The sequence below is a fragment of the Poecile atricapillus genome, chromosome 4, assembly GCF_030490865.1.
Source record: "Poecile atricapillus isolate bPoeAtr1 chromosome 4, bPoeAtr1.hap1, whole genome shotgun sequence".
Lineage (NCBI taxonomy): Eukaryota > Metazoa > Chordata > Aves > Passeriformes > Paridae > Poecile > Poecile atricapillus.
The window spans coordinates 58,048,569-58,069,815 of record NC_081252.1 but is presented as its reverse complement, the minus strand read 5'-3'; the positions used below and the strand labels follow the sequence as shown (position 1 = coordinate 58,069,815).

The following is a 21,247-nucleotide window of genomic DNA, read 5'->3' as shown; positions in this document are numbered from 1 at the left end:
GGATAATTTTCTTACTTAAGTGAACTTATTTGTGTTGAAGAAGAAACCACTTAACTATTGTGGCTTCAGCTAGAGATACGAACTCATACTATCAGACAAGGAACAAGAGCCATCTTTATTCGGTTGTCCCTGTAATTTTTGTCCCTGCCTAGGTCACTTTGTCACTATATTGCATTATTCTTTAAGAGCCTGGTTCACAATCCTTCAAACAGCTCCCTGAAACTGCAATTTATGGTGGGTCCCAGAAGATTTCAGAAAATCTAAGAACAAAGTCCCATCATTTTCTGGAGGTAGACTAAAGGTAGCATATTCCACTAAACAAAGGCTAAATCTTTAGTGTTGACAGAAGTTGAATTTCTTGCAAGATAGCTGTGATTGAAGCAAGTTTTTATGCAGTACCTGTTGAGACTCAGTAACACATAGGAGAAAGGGATGATGCCACTTTGGTGGCACTGGTGTCATCATTCTAAGAACAAGAAGACCCTTGTGCACCTATGGAAGGAAAAAATAAAGCTCACCTGCCAAGCAGCTTTTGACTTTCTCTTATGACTGTCATTAGATAGGGCTGAATTGTTTTGGGGGGTTGAAAGAGTAACTCAGATGTGAGGCATCAAAAAGAATGAGGAATTGTTTATTTACTTATGTGGTGAACTAGTCCTGTTGTTGCTGTGGGTGAGTTATCTTTTCATAAGGAAAAGAGAATGATAATTTGGATTTTTTTTTGAGATTGATTTACTTTTCAAAGTTAAAGAACTAAGAGACTAAGAACTAAGAGTTTTTACCTCAGGGTATCTTAGGTTGTGACAATATGCAAAGTTTTGTAGGAGTCTTCATGATTGTCTCTAGGCAGCCTGTTGGAGATCAGTGAAACATTTTGAATTATCTGAGTTATTGAAATAGGAAAGAATTATTTGAAGTAGTGAGATGTCACTTTTGCACTTTGCTGGCTTACCTTAGTAAAGCAGAAGTGAAATGTACATTGCCAGAATTTTTAAGAGCTTTGAACTTTTCAGAATCAACCAGGTATTTGTTCTACACATATGGTAGACCTGAGGTGTGTCTGTGTCTGCTTTTGCACTATTGAAAGCATTGCCAGACTTCACAGAGACAATCACCTGGTCTGTAATATTCTCAGCAGAGGGCAGACAGTGGGATCTGATGTTGCACAGTCTATTTGCTACGATCTGTTACTGCTGGCAGCTGTATGTGGGATTTATAGGTGATGTCCTACTCAGAGCTTTGGGAATTCAGTCTTCTCATGCTTTCTTTAATAAATTGTCTTTTGCTGAAAAAATTTATAGCAGTATGGATTCTTATTGTTGGTATATTGAAGAGCACTCAGACTTTTGAAAAGGACACACATATTTTATTAAGTGATGAAGAAGAGAGTATATGGAGAGCTGGGATGGAAACTGAGGCTAAAATTATACCACATTTGAATTTATTTTTTTTTATTTTTTTTTTCTGTGTGGCTTCTTGTGCCCTCTGCTGAAATCTTTCCTGCTGGACACATAAATGGAAGTATTCTGGCCTAAATGGACCTTGTTTCTAAATGAGTCTGGCAATTCCTATATTAAACCATTTCAAGAATATACAAATAAAGGAGCTAACAGTTTATAGAATTCTATTTAACTTATATCCATTTCTTTCCATAATTCTTTTAACATGTGGAAATGAAGATACAAGTATTTACAGAGTTCATAGTTTATTTAATTTTGATTCATTATTATATTGAAAAGACAAGTTACTGAGTCACTGTTATAATATTTTTTTTTCCTTAGCTGCAGATAATTTCTTGATCATGTTAGTTTTGGAAATTTTTATTCTTCAATTTATTCTCACAATTTGAGAATTTTTCTCCTGTTCCAATTTTTGATCTCAGGCCATCTTTTTTCTGTAAAGTGTTGCCTTGCTTTATTTTGTTTCTCAGAATGATGGGTGATGTTGAAGTTCTCCTTGTGGGGCATCTCACCATTGCCCTGGTGTATCCATATTCTTGGACCACCACACTGGAATATAAGAAATGGTAGAACCATAACTGAAATACTTATGAGTTGCTAATTGATACATGAAATAATATGCTGAAGAAAGAATTTTGGCCCCTGTTTTAAAGGTCTGGGATTCTAGCCAGCCATACCACTACCACTAAAATTAGATAGGATCATAAGGTATCATAACACCAGATTTTTCAGTTGACTGGATGCAGGAAAATAGGAAAGGGGCAGCAAGTCATACATATCTTCACAAGGCCTTGAATCTATAGGATGCAACTCTCTCAGAAGGGTGGCTTTTTTGCTATTCTGAATCTCCAAAAGGCACAGAAAGCATGAATCTGAAACATGAGACCAGGCCTGAGGTCCTAAGCCACAATGAAATAACAGAGTTGTTTCTTTTTCCAGATAAGTAATTACTCTTTGGAGCCAGGGAGGAGGGGCTTGGAATATCACTTGAAATTACTTCCCCCACACACACCTCCACATTTTTTTAAAAGACTTTCCATGCAGTGAAGTCAGTGCTTAATTCTTAGGAGCACAGAAATGGTGATTCGTACACAGTGCAAGAGGAGTACCTCTTGAGAATTGCTGGGGGACTGTTTAAAAAAATAGAAGGAAAAGGGGAAAGGTCAGTTTAGATTCCAGTCTGTTAAATCATGGACACACATTCAAGACCCATTCCAGCCATTCTGAATTACCAGAATGGCAGAAACTCTGCCGCAGATACACAGGCTGTTGCTCTTCTATTTTTATTGTTAGGATGGTCCATGTTAAAAGTGATACGAACTATCCAAGTTTCCTAGTGGAAACATTAAATTTCATTATATCTGCCACAAAATTGAGCAGTATTTAGGACACTCAGCTGAGAAACCCATCCTCATAAGCTTGTTCTTCTGCCTTTCTGTTCCCGACCACCTTCTTTCCACAAGAGTAAAAAAAGCTTTCCTTTTCCTTCAGCTTCCCCCATGTTTATTCTGCTGTTCTTGTTAGCATGACTCTTTTGCCTGACTGCCTACATTCCTGTTTTTATTCCTCTTCAATACTGAGCTTGGCTATTTATGGGATCAGTATCACTGTCTATTACCATGATGTGCAAATGCTATCTCTAAACATTATCAAAGTGCCTAGAAAATGTCATGGTAGATTGCTATACTCATTAGAAAACCGTAAGTGCTCAGGGTGCTTCTTTGCAGGGCTGGAAATTCATTTGGGTTTTATTTAAGACAAGATCCATGATGGGGAGGAAGGTTTTAATGCATTGATTGCATTGGCCAAGAGGATAAAGCAGCTGCAGAGGCTTGTTGGTCAGAATTACTTTTAGTTTCTGGAGTACAGTCCATCATCTGCTTTAGAAATTAGGAAAAAGTTTTCAAACCAGCTTCCAGTTTTCAAACCAGTTTCCACAGCTTTTGGAAGGACATCCTGACACAGGGTTCTGAGTCCATGAGAAAGAGGACAGAGGAAGTGTGTCAGGGCCTAAACATTGTATTTATTTTGCTACAGCAAATGGAGCTGCCTGATTTTTGATCTGACCAAGGTATGAGTTGATCTTCACTAAGCAGGTAAGGAACAAGTTTTCCAGCAGACTAAAGGAGGGAAGAGATGCTTTCCAGCCATCCACACCTATGAGGACATCAGTCAGTACCCTATTGTACTGTATGGCTGTGATAGCTCTTAAAGTCTCAGGAGTATTTTCAGGCCCTTAAAGCATTTTTCCCAGTCTCACCAAGTCTGACTTGTTGGAGTTCAGCTTGAGCCAGTCATCCACACTTTACCAAAGAGCTGAATTCCTGTTGGTGTTTTGTCTTTTCAAGAATAGTAATAGCTGTAACTGTTGAGAATGAGTGTCTTTGCAATGTCATCAGCAATGCCTCTGTCACCTTGGAGTATCCACCAGAGATTAACAAAAAGGATATGTGTGACCTTGCAGATGAAGGCCTGGACAGAAGGTACAATTACATACCATTCTGAGCTCTGCTTTAAACAAGACATTGCAGGTACCGCAAGCAGGGTCACCTCTTTCTGAATCCAGCATTTTCATGGCTTGTTGCACTCCTACATATTGCTCTATACGGGAGTATCAGGGTTTTTTCTACATTAGTGATGGCCAGAGAGGCAAAATAGACAGTCTCCATTCTGTGTCCTGATGTGAACCCTGACTGTGAGGCCTCCAGAAAGCTGGCACTTGTATGCTGCTGGCATTTTCTGATTACTGTGTTTTTAATCATTTTGCCCAGAAATGAGATGGCAATTGCAGACATCTACAAGGATAATGTTTCCTTCCTGAGAAGTGGAAAAACTACTTACTTTTCAAGGAGCTTGATAGGTGAATCTCTCTGACTGAGGCACTATTTTCATCTTTGGCAGGCAAACCTTCTGCATTGTTACCAATACAGAAAGCCACAAAACTGATTCATATTTTATGGGTCTAATTTTTTAGCGCTTTTTTTAAGCTTTGCCATGAGGATATGAGGTGGAATGAAACAGATAATGGTATCTGTTGAAAGATGAAGAATAAATTCCCTATGTGGATTTACTTGATCTTACCAGTCCTGTATCTTGATGATTCTTCACAGGTTTCGGGGCTTCAGTCTAACACTGTAATTAAACTGCCTGGCTTGATGAGCTGTTTTGTGTAGTGAACTTCTGATTCTGGTTTTAACTGTGTAACACTTTTAAAAGAGTGATTTCTGTCTGTCTGATTCATTGGTCTTGAGCTACCTCTGAACTATGGTGAATTTCCTATCAGTGTATGCAGGTGGGAATTTACATGTTGATGACAATTAACATCAAGTCATTGGGCTACTGGTTAAGGCATTATTTGTACTCTGTTCATGAGTGAACTTTTCAGTGACGAGATTCTTTGCCGAAGCAGACCTGTTTGGTGAGAAAATTCCAAAGCACTGAGGAAGCAGTGATTAAACTTTGGCTTGGTAGCATCCTAATCAAACCAGAAAAGTGGTATGTTGGTTTCACTCCCATCAGAAATTCCAAAGTGTTCAGTCCTGTGCATAAGATCTGTAGGGCGTGGACCTTGTTCAGCCAGTGTGCTTTCTCTGTTTGACCACTTTCAGTGAAAACCTTACAGATACTACTTTACTATTGGTCTCTGGTCCATGGAAGATTCTGGTTTTAAATAGCTATGCAGCTACCCTCTATGGGTTCATTCTGTGATTTGTTCTCAGAGACTAAGAGTTGCGTCGACTCAAAAATGATCAGAACTTGTCCTGGATAGGGCCATCTAGTCCTTACCACTCAAGCTCCCTACGTATCTAAGACAACTGCTAGTGTAATAATAAGGAATCAGGTCTTGTGCTTCATATACTACAATTTAGCTTTAGGGTTGGGGAAATGGGTTGCTTTATTTGTTGAGTGGGTTTTTTTGTTTTGTTTTGAATGGCTCTCTTTCTGGAACGTCTGAAACTCATTTCTCTTTGTCGTCATTCATAATCAATTCCAGAGCTATCAAGTATTTAATAAAATGGTAGCTGCAGATTTCTTTCCTACATCAACCACTGGGACTGAAAAATAAATGCACATAATAGGGCCAGATTCTCAAGGCACATGTGACACTTTATTAAGCCTGTGTATATCATAGTTTACAGCCTCAGAAAGTTCTTGTTCTTTTCTCTGATTATATTCTCAACTACTGTTCCATTCAAGTGTAGCCAAAGACATGTCATTCTTGTTCTAATTCCTATGAACAAAGCACACAGCTTTTAGTTTTCATTCTTGGCCTCATTAATAATGATAACACAAAATTACAAAACAAATGTAAACAGCAAAGAACCTCTAGGTGATTGTCAAGTTCCACTTGAGGATACATTTCAGGAGCCCCATGTATTCAGCTTATCTGACAACCAGCCAGTTCTTTCATGATTCATTTCAGACTGCTGGAAAAGGTAATGAGAAGCATTTCCCAAATGAAGTGAGAAAAATAATGTTTTACCTACTAAAAATCTCCAAACACTTGTTACTCAGTACCCACATGCAGAAGAACATGGCTGTACATCTGTCTCTAAAATACATGTGCCTGAGAAAGGAACCCAGTGGTATTCTGGGCCAGCAAAGGCTACTTAAGACTCTATGGGTGCACTTTTTTGGCCATTCCAGAAGAAGTTCAAGACATACTGGTTCCGAAGCCTACGGCCTTTCTTCCTTTCCCTTATTCCACTGCTTTTTTGTGTATATGAATGCAAAATGCTGTTAAGTACTGCTTCCAGAGACAGCTTTTAGGTTAGTGAAAGAATGCCCAGTACAAACTAGTTTGCTGACCTCCAGAGTGAGCTCATAGGTGTGGGGAAAAGATATAAATGGAAAATGCCATCCTGACTATTATATATATACATATATATATATTTATTTTTTTAATTGTATTTTGAAATATTTACATATGAGCCTTTAACATAATTATTGTGAGTAATGGAGCCTGAGAGTTGTTCCTTCTTATGGCATTAATTCTCATTGTCACTACTGTACGTATTACCTTCTAAAACTGGACTTAATCTGTGGTTTGGATTTGTGGGAGCTGCTTTTTTTGGCTTTGTTATGTAACCACACTTAGAACTGTGCCAAACAGCTTGCTTGTTTCAGTAGGATGATAATTTGTTAAAGCAGGAGGGAGGAGAGAGGGACTAAAGTGCCACGTCTGCTTGGTTTTGCAAATATGGTACCTCATACCCACAAAGCATTTGCAAACATATAGCCAGCAGTGTAGGTGGAAGCTGTGTAGCATACTTTAGGAATTACCTCTTTTCAAAGTCTCAGAAATCTTGTGGGCTCAAAATATTCATCAGCATACTGATGTTTAATAAGTTGCCATCTGTCAGCTGAAATGTGGTAAATCCAGCGTGAATGCTTTTAGCCCACGGAAAATGTAAGGAAATTTGATGTAGCTTTGCCTGCAGGAAAAGATGGCTAAACTAAGCCATACTATCCTGCATTTGGCCAAACTAAAAGTGTGCAGCCAGGTATTTCCAGGGCCTCAGCTGATTTACAATAACTCGACCCATGACTGAGAGTCCTTCTGCACCTCCATCTGCAGCCAGATGATACTCAGAAACTGAGATCTGGAGGGATGGCTAAATTTAGCTATTTTTAAATTTAATTCAACTGCTTTGGCACCAGAAAGCCTTTTAAAATTTTCTCTGGCCAGGATGCATGGAAAGTACGTGCTCTGACAATGTAACACTGATTATTTTATGGATTTCTACAGTTCAATATTGTGAGCATCCAGGAGCTAACCCCCTCTTCCTGCCCCTGCCAAAATCTTTCAAATGATTTTGTGGAGAAAGGTTTCAGAGAAAAAGTCAGGAGAAAGGAGCCATGTGCTTGGGTTTTGCTACCTATCACTGACTATTCTTGAAAAATTTCAGGGGAATTTGTGGGTTACGAGTATTCAACTCATACTACACAGTGTTACTAAGCACAGTACTGTCTTGCAGGAAGTAAGGTTTGAATGTCACTCCTGGGCTTTGTGTACATTGTAGTGGGAAATGAACAGGAATTACCATTTCATCATGCATCAACTGGCAGTTTCCTTTGAAAATTCAACTTCTGCTTGACTGCCATATTCTTAAGGCTGAAAGAGACATTATAATCTCCTTTGTTTGTCCTTCCATGTGACACAGCTTGCAAAATCTACATTAACAGTTTCCAACTGAACCAAGCCTAGATCTCAAGCAGGCTCAGTTGCAAGTATTTAAATGTCCATTTTAAAGAAGAGTCAGCTGGAAACCTCAAACTGCAACACATTCTATCTTTAGAGGAAAATGAATTTGATTTAGATATGAACTTTGTGCCTTGGCCATGACTCAGTTTTTTTCTAAATAAAATTAGTATCTGGCAAAAATACTCCAACCCCCTTGCTTATTGGGTAATATAGTTCATCGGTCATTTAAAGAAGTGTAAAATGATATACCTGGGAGACTGCATTCCTTTGGAAGGATGCAGAGTACCTCAAATGCACAATAGCCCTCGCTGGGGTATGAAGGGCAGAAAAAAGCTACTGATTACAAACATTTCTGATCAAAATCAAGATGCAAATCATCCTCATCTATTCAATCTGCACTGAAGTAATGACCCATTTGGAAAAAAAAGTTTTGATTTCACTTCTTTTTTTATTTAATGACTAAGTGTAGACACTAAAGAAGGGAATTGACTGATTTTACGAGCTGATTCCCTTTCCTTCCTCCTTGGCTCATGTGTCTCTCTGGTGACTAATGGGGAGGTTGCTTCTCTGGAACACAAGGGGAAAGTTTCAGTAAATTGCAAAAGCATGTTTGTTACTTGGAAGTCTTCTGGCACATTTTTGAGCAAAGTTCATGGAAACCATAAAACTATTCTGGAAAAAGACATAGAGGCCACATTATCAAAAAATGCACCTATGCACAGGGACCTGCTTGTGAAAAGTTCATTGCAGTGATCAGATCAAGAATCTGAGCTGTTGTGCAAACAGGTGTGCATAAAATCCATGACTGCATCTGCAGATGAGGCAGTTTCCCTGACATGGAAATACACAACTCTCAGATTTGCATGGTTGTCTATGTGTTTTATAAGGGTGAATTAAGTATCTAATTTTATCTGAAAATTAAACTCTTTCCTTACCTCTTTCCTTGACCCTTCTGTTTTCCACATGGAGAAGATAAAAGTTTGCCCTACAGAACAATCTAATGCTTCTAAAATGTTCTGCCCTCAGAGAAAGCAAAATTACTAATAACATAATATTGGAGATTGGTTTGTTCTCACAGAAACTTGATTTCAGTAAGACTTCTAAGTCTTCCTAGCAGTAACTTGAGTTTAACTTTCTTATGAGAGGAGAGGATATCCTCTGACAGACTGAGTTCTAGAAGAATAAGCTCACACTAGTCTTTTGGCTGCCTGGGTTACATCTGCAGCTGTTCATGTGCTTTCTTTTTTATATGTCTGCTTGCTGGCTTTAGTAGTCATATTCCAAAAACCAATAGATTTTTCTTTTCTTAAAATGTGCATTAAAAATGGATATTGCAGTCATGAAAGCTGCTAAGTAAGCATGCTGAGACACCTGGGAGACATACGTAGGACAGGAATATTTTTTGTGTTTCACTACCAATATCTTTCCAGCTCAACTTGAAGCAAACAACTCTAATAGGAAAAGGAAGCTTCATTTTCCATAGTCCCTTAGGTCTTGGCTTCCCCAACAAGGAAGTCATATTAACATCTTCTCTGATGATGACTTAGGTGATGCAAATAGGCCTTTGCTGAGAATGGAACTGAAACTACATCTTCATTTCATACAATCCATAAAAGCATTATATACGTCATCATTGGTGACGTTTTAATTGGACGCCAACATAATTTTCCTGAGCTCCTCATAGTTCTTTCAACTTGCACTTTTTTACCAGTCCTGTACCCATCTTGGAGCAGTCTGCAGTGTGCCCAACAGGAATGTGTTTGCATGTTTGCAACTGCCTTTAAAATACCTTGCTGATACGGCTGTTGGCAGCTGCTTGCTCTACCTTCCTTTGTCCTTTTCTTGTATATTCAGGTAACCTGAGACACGCTGGGAGGTTTTCAGTTTCATTTGTGATTTACCTAAAATTCTTTCCTTTGGTTGTTACAAGTCATGTCAGATGTATCAACACGGGGTTTCTCTTCTGCAATACACTCTCCTAAAGGTGAGTGGGTAGGCACACGCGCACACACACACACACACACACACACACACACACACACAAAGAAGCTGCTGAAAATCAATAGATGTAATTTAAATACTGGGAGTGTGTAAAAACATAAGCCACAATTCATCATTCAAAATGTATTAGCAAATGAGAGCCATGGAGAGAGCTGACATAAGCAATCTGCCCAACATACAAAGTGTTCATTTTCTGGAAATGCCCCATATGTGCTGACTATAACTATCTAACCCTAAAAACATTCATAGACAAGATTTGAAACAACTATTCATAAGAGTAACAACTCTGACACTGGGTGTTGTCTGAGAATTAATGGCTGCCCACAATTAATGGCCCTCAACTGCGTTTGAGCCATTAGCTCCTCTCAGCTATTCAATTAGTGCCTATACACAGTTCTCAAACTCCTGTTGTCTACTCAGTATTGGACCAGATGAAAATATATTGTCTCCAAACACTGAAAAAGCTTGTAGCAATGTAAACTTTCAGCAACTCTACTGCTTGTTTGACAAGGTTTGCACTAGGGAAATTTCTATGTTGAGTTTGGTCCTAAATTATATCTTTTACATATCTTTTGATTCCCACAATTAATCACTGCACATCATCATAGGGAAAGAAGACTTCCATATGCTGTAGTAATGAGAAGCCTCCAAGAAATGTGACTAATAGAGGAAATGTGCAGCTTGAACTGTGAATTAATAATTTATGTGAATTGCAAACAAGAGTTTGCATATGGTGCAAGTATGATTATAGATGAAGCTGTTCATGCAAATAAAAGGATCTGAGAAATAGTTCCACAGCTCAGGACCCAACTCCCTTTAATACCAGGTCATAATAACTCTTATGACTTGGAAAATGCAGGGCTTGGTTACACAGAATATAAAATCTGGGGCTGTGACTTTGGCTTTAGAGTGTGATTCTGATCTGAAGAGAGACACCTCCAAAAATATGGCTTGCTCATTTTATGAAATCTTCCTAATCCTGTACTTGGAATCATACTTGCTAACCTTGGAGACACAAATCCTGTGCTGAAAAGCAACAGTAAGTAATGCAGGAGGTGGCACTGGGGCTAGGAGTGAGATGGAAGGAGTCACCCACACAGTTTCTTGCTTTGGGACAGAAATTAGTTAAAAGCTGGGATTTCCCTGTCATGGAAAATATTGTCACTTTGCAAATTGCTGTCCTTCAGAATGAAAACAGTTTGAAACTTCCTGTGGAATGGAAATTCTGTTGAAATACTCCGTAAAAAATGTGTCACAGTACAAACAGAAGGCTTCCCGATCTGTAAAGGGCTTCTCCCTTGACTTGGACACAGCTGTCCGCTTATAAAATAAAACATGAGAATCAGCTCATAGAATATTGACAGCGTTGTACATTACACATCCTTTTAGACAGCATTGCTACACTGCTGCACAAAATGTCAATAACAATATGTTTAAACCCTTAAAAATAAATTTATTTTTATAAATTTTCATAACAGATTTCATTTGCAAATGTTTGTAGATTGCCTGGATTTGGTTTCAGGGCAATTTGAAGTCTTGTCAAAATTTTGGCTTCAGATTAAAAAAACTTCTTTTTTAATCTCTTAAAGACCAGTGCTTAGAAAAGATAAAGCCATGTCAATCCCGTTCAGAGTTGCTGCACTGGTACCTCACACAAACCAGCGCACCCACATTACCGAGCAAAGCGCCCTGTATCTGTTTTGAATTGGGTCCTGTCAGGACGTCCATCATAATGGTGTCTGTAAGTCTGAGAATGTAAAGCTACTTGCTTTGTGGCCAACCTCTAACTACTAATAAGGGTTAGGGAGAAAGTTTCCTTGGAGGCGGTTCATCCCCTAATTGCTTGCACAGATTTTCTAAAGCCCTTCTCAGATGAAGTTGGCATTAAGTCCTGTCAGAGCCAAAGGTTTAGCCCACAAGGACAGCAGCAGCAGCTCCTGCACTCCCACAGCCACGGCTGCCAGTGCTCCAGGGCCCACACTCCAGTGAAAGCTGGGGGATGTTGGAGACAGCATTGTTTGCAGAGGGCTTCAGTCAGGGCCAGGTGCCAGCACAGGCAAAGCTGAGCCTTGTCAAGGGTGGCAGATGTCTAGTGACAATAAAAGAGGCTCTGCAGCTTCCTCAGTCTGTTGGAGGTCTTGCTCCTTGGCTTGTCACTATGGTCTCTGGCAAGGATGAGCAAGAGAGCAGAGTAGTTGAGCTCAGGGCCTCTTCCAATGTCAGGATGAGAAATGAGGGCCCTGAGTCTTTGTCATACCTCTGCTTTTTGCCCTCCCCTCCAACAGTCTGACCTCTCATCCAAAGGGAGGTAAAATGCATTTTTGTCCTCTCTGTTGAGAATCCATGAGACCTACATCTCCTTTTACTGAAGAACTAGGACTGTGGGGAAGTGAATTTGTGAATAAGGAAAAATAGGGACGTATTTTTGTGAGATGCAAAATTATTATACTGAGTGGTTTAACAATAACCATACTTGCCTGGAGATGGGGAATATACTGAAGATATGAGGAGTGGATGATGTCACTTGATCTGTTCAGCCTGGAGAAGAAGAGACTGAGGGGAGACATAGCAGTCTACAACTTCCTCACAAGGAGAAGCTTAGGGGCAGGCACTGATCTCTTCTCTCTAGTGACCAGTGACAGGACCCAAGGGAGTGGCCTGAAACTGTGTCAGGGGAAGTTTATGTTACATATCAGGAAAAGAGTCCTCACCCAGGGGGAGGTTGGGCACTGGAACAGGCTCCCCAGGGAAATGGTCACAGAACCAGCCTGCCAGACTCCAAGAAGCATTTGGACAATGCTCACAGGCCTATGGTGTAATTCCTGGGGCTGTCCTCTACAGGGCTAAGAGTTGGACACAATGATCCTTGTTGGGTCCCTTCCAACTCAGAATATTCCATGATTCTATGTTTCCATTAATATTTCCAGATTGTGCTGCTTTAGACAGCTCAAGGGTCCTTTGATCTAACTGAAATGGCCAGGCTTCTACCTGAAAGCCCTGGCCCATGCTAACACAGGGTATCTCAGCTGGGAAATGGTTGCCTGGCTTGCAGACCACAGTTCCCCCACAGCTGGCCAGGTTGGAATATGAACAGGATGGGCTCAACCTGAGTTCAGCTACCCTGAGTTCAGCTACCCTGGGCATGAGTCTATCAGATCTCTGGGACAGCTAAACAAAATCCCAGTGAATGCCAGGTGGCAAGCCTGCAGTAGATATCTTTTTCACACAGTCTTTTACCATGCCTACTGTCTTGATTTTTTTGTTCCCCTGTCATCAGACCCCTTAAAGCTGGACCTGCTGCTTACATAGATCCTAGGTAAGGCACAGTCAAACAAATGAAGGTCTTTACTGCGGGGTTTTCTAGTGTCTTCTAAACCCAGTATTTCAAGGCTTTTCACAAATATGAAGTGTCATTTCACAAATGATAAAACTGAAGGATGAAGAGGATTTGAAGATTGGTCCAAGATAGCACAGTAGAAATGAGTGTGAGAATACAGATGTAATTGCCACAGTGTTTGGATCCTCACCAGAGGATCATAGCGAGATGCTGTAATCCCTTTAGACTGTGATTTAAATTTATTTCTGTTTGCATATCAGAAAGGTTACTATCATAATACACACTGGGACTACTGCAGTAGTACTGTAGTAGTAACTTTTATATTACAGTCAATTAATAAAAAAGGCAGCATTCTAGAGATCTGAATGGCAGCCTTTGTTGTCACACAGTTTGGGTGACAGTGGTTGAGAATTGGCAGGATCAGACCAAGAAGGTTTTTAAAGCTGAATGCCTGAACTGGCAGTAAGTGTACATAACAAGAAGAAACAAGAAGAAATCCTTTTAATATGAGAGAATGTAATTATTCCTGTGAGGTCTTTTTAAAAAAAATCTCACTGTGAGCACAGTGAATGAAGTAACTGGCAGCAACATTCAGTATAAAGTCATTCACTGTTTATTAACAAATTAAATAATTAAATTAAATAATTTCAATAATAATTAAATTTAAAATTAAATTAAATTAAATTATTAAATTAAATAATTTTAATTTAATAATAAAAAATTATTTGCAATCAATCTTCAAAGTATTCTGGAGAATCTGGTAGACTTTCCCTTCTGAAATACTCATATTTGATTATGAGGCTAGAATTAGTTGTGAGCTCCCCAAAACAAAATGTTTTCCATAATGACAGACCAATATGCATAGAAACTTACAAGATGACATGAGAAGACTGCAAAGCAGTATGAAATATTTCCTTTCTGAACTCTGCTATGTAATCAATAAATCCAGGCAAATGTAAAAGAGGTGCAAGAGGGGTGAAATGGTCTCTTTATGGTGATTCTCTGTATAAGGAGAGTGTAGGCTCAAGCAGCCTCAGTGAGGTGGGGTTAGTGGGCTGGGATTCCATGAGCCTGGGGACATGATTCTACTCTCTGGGAAGTCAGAAGTAACTGGAAGCACTAGTGCTGGAAGTGGTTTCATTCACGTTCAACTGGCCTATGAATGTGCAATAAGGAAGATGTATCAGAAGTATTTCAACCTAAGAATTTATTTCCAGTGGAGAAAGAAAGCTCTTACCTAGGTATTGTAGAAATGGCTGGGTGGAAAAACCTTGGACCTCAAACTGCCCAACACTGATGCAGGATCATGTATCCATATGCATTTCTGACAGGTAATTTTAAACTTGTCATTATAGACCTCATGTGAAGGAGATTTTATATTTTTTCAAGGATCTTACTGCAATCTTTCACATCTTCAACTGAAAGCTGCATTAACACCTTCAACCCAACAGCATGAAAATGCAGAACTGCTTTGGGGATCCAAAGTAGTAACTGCCCAGACCAGCCCGCACTAGCTCAACTCCTCCCTGGACCATGCTGCGCTGCTCCCTGTGTTGTAGACATACAGCCCAGGAAAGGCAGAGGAAAAGGCAGGATCTGGCCTGCTAGCCTTTCCCCAGAGGCCAGAGGGAGCGGATCTCTGACAGCAGAGCAGATCTCAAACAGCTGCACACTCAGGGTGCCTGTGAACCCTGCGCAGTGAGTCAGAACTGCAGGGTTTGTGCTGCCAGTGGGAAGGGCAGGATGGGAAGGTGCCTCTCTGCATGTGCCTGGCATGGTGCCATAGGCACACAGCCCTGCACAGGAGAGCAAAACTAGGACCCACCCCTGCTACTGCACAGGATACCAGTGCCTTGGGTGAAAGCAAGGTCAGTTAGCCAAATTAAGTTTTCCAAAATATTTGAAAGTTCAAAAAAGCTTATTTTATTACAATGAAGTCCATTCAGCTCTGGAATTATCTCAGTGTGCTAGTTTAAAAAACAGTGGAAAATTAAAACCCACTTAAGATGGTCTCTTCCCCCACCCTCTCCTGTGAGAGGGGCACTAAAAGCAGAAATCCTGAGTTGAGATAAGAACCATTTACTTGAAAAAACTGGGCCCTGCAGTACTTGGGAAGCTGCTTATTCTGGACAGGAGTCGTGCTGCCAGGAAACAGTGGCTTTGCCAGCTGCAGTGGTAGTCCTGATGTAGGGGGTTCTCTTCCCCAGGGCAGCAGCAGCAGCAGCAGCAGCAGCAGCAGCAGCAGTAGCAGTCACCCCTCCATGCTTTCAGCAGCAGTTACAGCTCGTGTGTGTTCAAGGGACCAGTCTATCTTTCCCCACCACCGAGGTAAGACTGACTCCTCTTCCCACTTCCAGCAGCTCAGCATTTTCAGCTGAAACCGCACTCCCCTGCCATGACATGGGTGGTATGGAATTTAACAGTGCTAGAAAACTCCACCTCTCTTTTTCTTCTGTACCCAGGGCACTCAGTTTTCTTCTGCAAATGATCCCAGAATGCACTAATCTGGAAGGCAGGAGACTGAGAGGATACCATATGTTATGTGAACAAAATTGTGACTCTTAGACAAGGTTGATGTTGGCCAATGCATCTTTCTCAGAAAGCAAGAAATATATACAGTTCTTCCTCCACTTGACCAATTATGAGGAGGTTTATTGTAAAACTGCTACTGGAGAGAGACCAGTGAAGGACCATGTATTTGATGTAGGGCCTGGAGTATTTACCCTGTGAGGAAAAGCTGAGAGAGCTGGGACTATTCAGCCTGAAGACAAGGCATGTTGGGGTCCTTCTCATCAGTGTATATAAATATATGATGGGAGGGTGCTAACAGTATGACACCAGGCTCTTTTTCAATGCTGCCTACTAACAGGACTAGAGACAGCTGGCACAAACCTTCTGAATGTCAGGAAATACTGTTTCACTGGCAGTTTGCCCTGAGGTTGTGGAGTTTTGATCCTTGGGGATATTCAAATGCCATCTGGACATGGTCCTGCACAACTGGCCCAGTCTTGAGCAGGCAGGTTGGACCAGATGATCTCTGGAGATTCTTTCTAACCTCAAACATTCCGTGATCGTGTGACCTTGACAAATACATAAAGTCTGTATTTGATACATCACTGAGACAAGGCATGACAATATTTTTTGTTGTTTGACATGCTATCTTGTACCTTTACTCCCTTTGACTTAGGAACTGATCAAACAACTGCACTGACTCCTTACAATGAAAACCTCAAATCCCAGTGTCATGTCAGGGTGTAAGCCTTGGCATCACATCTCAGTTTAAATCAAAATTTAAAACCCCAAAGCCACTACGTAATCTTGCATGGCTACTCAGAACTGACTCAGCATCCTACATGTGGGACTGCCACCCTCTGGAAAGGGCCTTCTGAACCATTTTGAAATAGGGGCTGGCATGAAGTGACATAAAGGCCTTTAGACTTAATTGAGATAGATCACCCTGAGAATCTCTTTTGTTTTCATTCTGTCATTTGACTGTCTCCTAAAGCATTTTATCAAAATCATATGGTAGCTGTGATTGTGATAGCTCCATGTCCACTTCCTCTCTTTTTAAGAAACTTGGTAGAAAGAGACCTTTAGTAAAGTTACTGCCTTTAGCTGCATGGCTTTCTTTGTTATTTCTTTGTCATAGAAAAATCTCCTGCCCTGCCTAAATGAAATATTTTCTTAAGTGGAAACTTATTGTGCTAGAATACTATATTACTCCTGACTATGACCTATTTATACTCATGATGCATAAGCCCACACAAATCTTTTTTTCTGTAAATAATGATTTTCCCTGTTCTCTGTTTTTCCTGTTATTTCATTTTCCGTGGAATTAACAATAAATATTTTCTGTCACTGTGCATCACTACAGAGGATACTTCAGCTAGATGATAACTACATAGAGTCTTGCCTTTGGGAACTCCTTCTTACCTAGAACTGAGAGGAACGTGGAAGTTAAGGACATGATTTATGCCACAGATGGCTCCTAGACCTCCGTGTGCAAGCATGCTTATTTTAAAGGACTTGTGTAGAAAGTTTACTGCACTCAAAAACAACAAAGATGGGCCACAGTGTATTTTTCCAACGCTATTTTAAACATGTGGTTATGGCTCTGAGAGACAGGGTTTCACCAGCCACACCCTTCTCCATTTCCCAGCTTCCTCAAATGGTTCCTCAGTGCTAGGGCAGATTCGCTCCACGTGGAGCAATTGTGCAATCTTACATCATTCCTCACTCTTCGCCTCTCCATTTTCCCTATCTGTGTTGCTCCAGTACACTCAAGACTTAATCAGAGGATTTTTAATGAAAGGTCCTGAAGTAGGAGTTGCTGTAATCCATTTACATGTTTCCTATTTATTAAGTGACGGACAGTTTCATGTCTAACATATCTGAATTTCACATTGGACAAATCAAATTTTCAGCAATACATTTATCACTGGCAAAGATTGTTGAAGGATACAAAGTTTTGTGGGATTATTTCCTTATATGATACTTAATTTCTTATATAAATAGTCTTTGATGAGCCTATATTTTGATATATTTTTTTCATTTCATTTATATCAACATGTTGAAAGAAATAGTAAAAAAAATATTCTGATAAAAGACTATCTAGACAAATACAGTGGTTTTGCAATGTTCTCTTGGGAATTAAGCAGAAAATGAAAAAGTTTACCAATGGGGTATTAGCACAGGCCTACAGAAAATGTGGAGGGTCCTGAAGTTAGGAATAAATTACAAGTATGAATACAGAGAGCTTTCACTCTGACATTTTCCTAATGGCCATTTTACAGTTTTTATTGCCATTGAACCTACTCATTAATACATGTGTTTTAATAGACATTTCTGTGCTACAAGGAAATAATCCTGTTTCATGGATTTAAGTTGGAGGAGTTAAGAAACAGATCAAGCAATTTATAAGAAGTCACACAGGAAGCATGTGGCTATCATTGCAAAAAAAAAAAAAAAAATCAGTATGAGTTGTGCTACAGTCCTACATTTGATATTGTATAAGATCAAGATGATTATTAACTTTTAATGTATTATTGATACAATGCATTACCCTTTATCTAGTATCTATGAATCCTGACCCTTATGTTCTACCATTTATTACAAAAATTGCTGCTGCTCAGAACACAGGATTTTACAACAAGGTCTATGAACACTGACACATCAATTTGGGAAGAAATGAATAAATGGTACTTGTTCTACTTATGTGATTAAAATTATTTCCTTCCTACCATTGTAAGATGCAATCCGGTAGAAAATTGCTTAACTCTAACTTAACTCCAGCCCCCAGCTGTGGTTAACCTGTGTTTGTGAACTTCCAGCGGTGCACAGAGTCCAGATTACCTCTACCCGCAATACCTCATGTTTCTCTTACACCTTTGAATGTGTTTCAGAAATATGCTCATAGAACATAAAATGATTGCTATTAAAAGATAATTTTTGATGGCTTTGTGTTGCTAAATTCTGTTGAGAAAATACAGTTGCTCATATAGCTTTTTTAGATTTAGCATGTATCTTTTATATTATTTATATTATTTTCTATAACAACACAGGCTACTTTGGATTTTGTGCAGGTCCCCTGACACATCCTTTCTGTGGCAGCTGGAAGACCACAATGTTCAAGCCTATTGAGTTCTCCAGGTGGCAGTCCCCCCTAAAGTTCCTTCAAAACATTTTAATCAGGTTCAGTTTTCTCCTTGTCTTTTTATTTCCATGCCTCAACCCAAGATAATTTAGTTTTAGGACACCTTGCCATCAGTTTCCATGGCTATGTTTCCGTTGCTCTGTCACTGCCTCAGGAGGGGATGCTTGATGGGGATACTGTGCACCTGAGAGAACCTACACCTGCATTCTAAGTGGAAGAAGTAGAACAGCAAAGACAGAACTAGAAGTTAATTTTTCTTTTTCTCTTTTGTCTAAGTTCTTAAAATTTACTGACGGAAGAATCCAAAGACTAGGAACCTCTTGACTAAGAAGAAAGAGACAAAAGTCTGGTCCCTGACTAAAATCCTTTGGATGTTGGAGTAATTAGAATTTTTCATTACCTGTGACTGGGCTGAGGTAAACTGGTTGAGGTTTAATTTGGCACAAAGGAGCAGGAGTGGTAAACTGACGGGCCTTGATTTGTCCATTTGTTTAATAAAATGCTAAATAGGCATTGCAAAGGTACACCAGACCCAGGACCTGTTGATTCTTATTTTCTGCTGGAAGAGTCTTTACTTTGGAGACTATTCTTATGGAGCTGCGAGCCCAGAATCATCCTGCATCTAATGGAGGAGGAATGAGAAGAGCTAAAATGGATAGCTGAAGCAAAGGCATGTAGAAATAAGTTTGATACTGTAGACTAAGTTTTAATATTTTTTGTGCAACACAAGAATACATTTTAAATAGTGAGAGTTCTATGAAGTTCTCTGGAAAATAGATGAAAGAGTTGGGAGGCTAATCATACATGTTGTAAGAAGGAAATTCTGCAGTTTACCAAAACCTCAGGAGGCTCTGGGAAATTTACTTGTTTCTTGCTTCTACAAGACCAAATAAAACTACAGTCTGTTGTCAAGTCCTTGAAATCTGTCTTTTCCACTGAAAATGGAAATTAGCCCTAAGTAAAAGCCTAGTCATTAGTTAAGGACTTAAAATATGTTTTCTCAGATTGGCTGGGTCAAGTAGGTTCTCTATTTCATCACAGGGGCAGGACACAGCTGAGAAAAAAGGTTGCTCTTGAAGTACTGCAAGCATGACTGAGCAACAGTAGTAAATGAATATACAACATGATAAGGAATGCTAAGCTGTATTTACATTTTCCACTCTAAAAAATGGAGGAAGAAAAAGAAGGGTGGTGGCTGGAGAAAGCAATTCAGTGTTTATAAAATTTGTCCATGTGATCAAAACATGTAGCTAGTATTTCAGCTGCTATAATAATTGATGACTTTAAGTGGGGCTACATTATTATATAGCTCATTTCTAAATTACCTAGTTTATTCAAACAAATCTTTCAAAAATCTATCAATTAGATTAGCTCAACGCATCAATCAGCAGCATTCAAAACTGTGCTGACTTCAGTTTTTGTGGTGTCTTCTTTACAGTACTGTTGCCCTTATAAAAATTGTGTCTGTGGTCCTTTCAGATTTCCAAAGTTGGCTGCCTCCAAATTCTTTTAGCAGTGGACATTTTGGGTAGTGAGGGATAACTATTTCCAAAACCACATTTAATTTATTTATTACCTCATCTCAGAACTTATTTTACCCTAGGGCGCAACCAAACATATGTAACTAATTATCCTGAGAATGTCCACAGCTCCAGTAAGTATGATTTTATTTTTTTTTAATCCTGCTATTTTTCATTCTTCCTGGTGACTGTAAAGTCCTACTGAGACATTTCTGCTAAATAAATTCAGCTTTGCGTTCATGTGCAAATTTGTTTGTATTTCAGAATACTCTGTTACATTTTTGCTGTTCAAGTACTCATCTAAATTTTGGCCCACAAATTTTTAAGTCTGTCAAACACTTCGGGGATATCAAAAAAGAAAGGTACAAAATGAAGGCATCAGGGCCCAGATTTATCCAGTTAAATTCAACTAACATCTCCATGGCTGGCGATTCCTCTTGGCTACACACAGTTGAAGATGCAGGGCTAGCCAGAAGGAAACATCAAGCAAGATAAATAAATTTTAATTTAGCCAATACAAATCAGGTATATCTGATTTTGATTTAAAAAAAATAACCCAAACCATGAAAACTCTGAATTCTTCAGCATACAAAGCTGTCTTATGAGCCTGAAGTTTGTTTAAATGCAGATTTTTTTCACTATCTTTCTTCCAAAAGAGGGAAAGAATAAATACAAAAATAATTATTGAACTGCAGTGGAGTCATAGGAGGAATACATTCAGGCCATTCTGATTAGGACTATGATACAAAGTGTTTAAAAAATAAAAAAAACAAACCCAAAACTCTATAGTAGGGTTTGGAAAAACTTTCAGGCAGATGGCTGCTAAATCTCTCTCAGGTATTCAGATTTTCTGCATTGCCACAGAACAGACTCTTCCAACCTGTTCATGGGATTCAGGAGAGTTGCACATTAAAACTGTGCTGGCCCCAGTTCAATGCAGTGTAAAAGACCAAACCTGTTCAGTCTAAATATTAGGAAGCATCTTAATTCTCACAGAGAGGAATTCCACCTATGCTAATTCATCTTACCAGGAAGCCTGGTAAATTAGCCTGAAGTAGCCATCTCACACTG

General features: G+C 39.4%; 1 long non-coding RNA gene across 2 annotated transcripts in view; it reads left to right on the top strand.

Annotated features, from left to right (window-relative positions):
• LOC131579336 (uncharacterized) overlaps positions 1 to 21,247 on the top strand; it is a 60,217-nt gene that overhangs the window by 25,857 nt on the left and 13,113 nt on the right. The window contains exons 5-6 of one of the 2 annotated variants that reach the window (XR_009277673.1): positions 15,222 to 15,331; positions 15,466 to 16,538. This is a non-coding gene — a long non-coding RNA (uncharacterized LOC131579336). Of the gene's footprint in view, positions 1 to 15,221; positions 15,332 to 15,465; positions 16,539 to 21,247 lie in introns of those variants that run through there. The other variant, XR_009277674.1, reaches the window with a different exon arrangement.